Raw genomic sequence first — 208 nt, forward strand, 5'->3', positions numbered from 1 at the left:
CGCCGCCCCGGGGAGCTGCCTCCGGCCCCGGGAAGGAGCGGAGCGGGCGTCCTGCGCGCATCGCCCGCGCGGTCCGACCCAGCTCCGGCCGCGCTTCGCTGCTGCTGCCTGCCCAGGGGTGCGGGACAGCCGTGCGCCCCCCCGGAGCCGTTTTCCCGCCTTGCTTTGTCCTCAGTGACGCCCCGCGCTGCACCCCCACCGCCTGCCC

Source organism: Gavialis gangeticus, unplaced genomic scaffold (assembly GCF_001723915.1).
Source record: "Gavialis gangeticus isolate Ggan-Ray unplaced genomic scaffold, GavGan_comp1, whole genome shotgun sequence".
Classification (NCBI taxonomy): domain Eukaryota; kingdom Metazoa; phylum Chordata; order Crocodylia; family Gavialidae; genus Gavialis; species Gavialis gangeticus.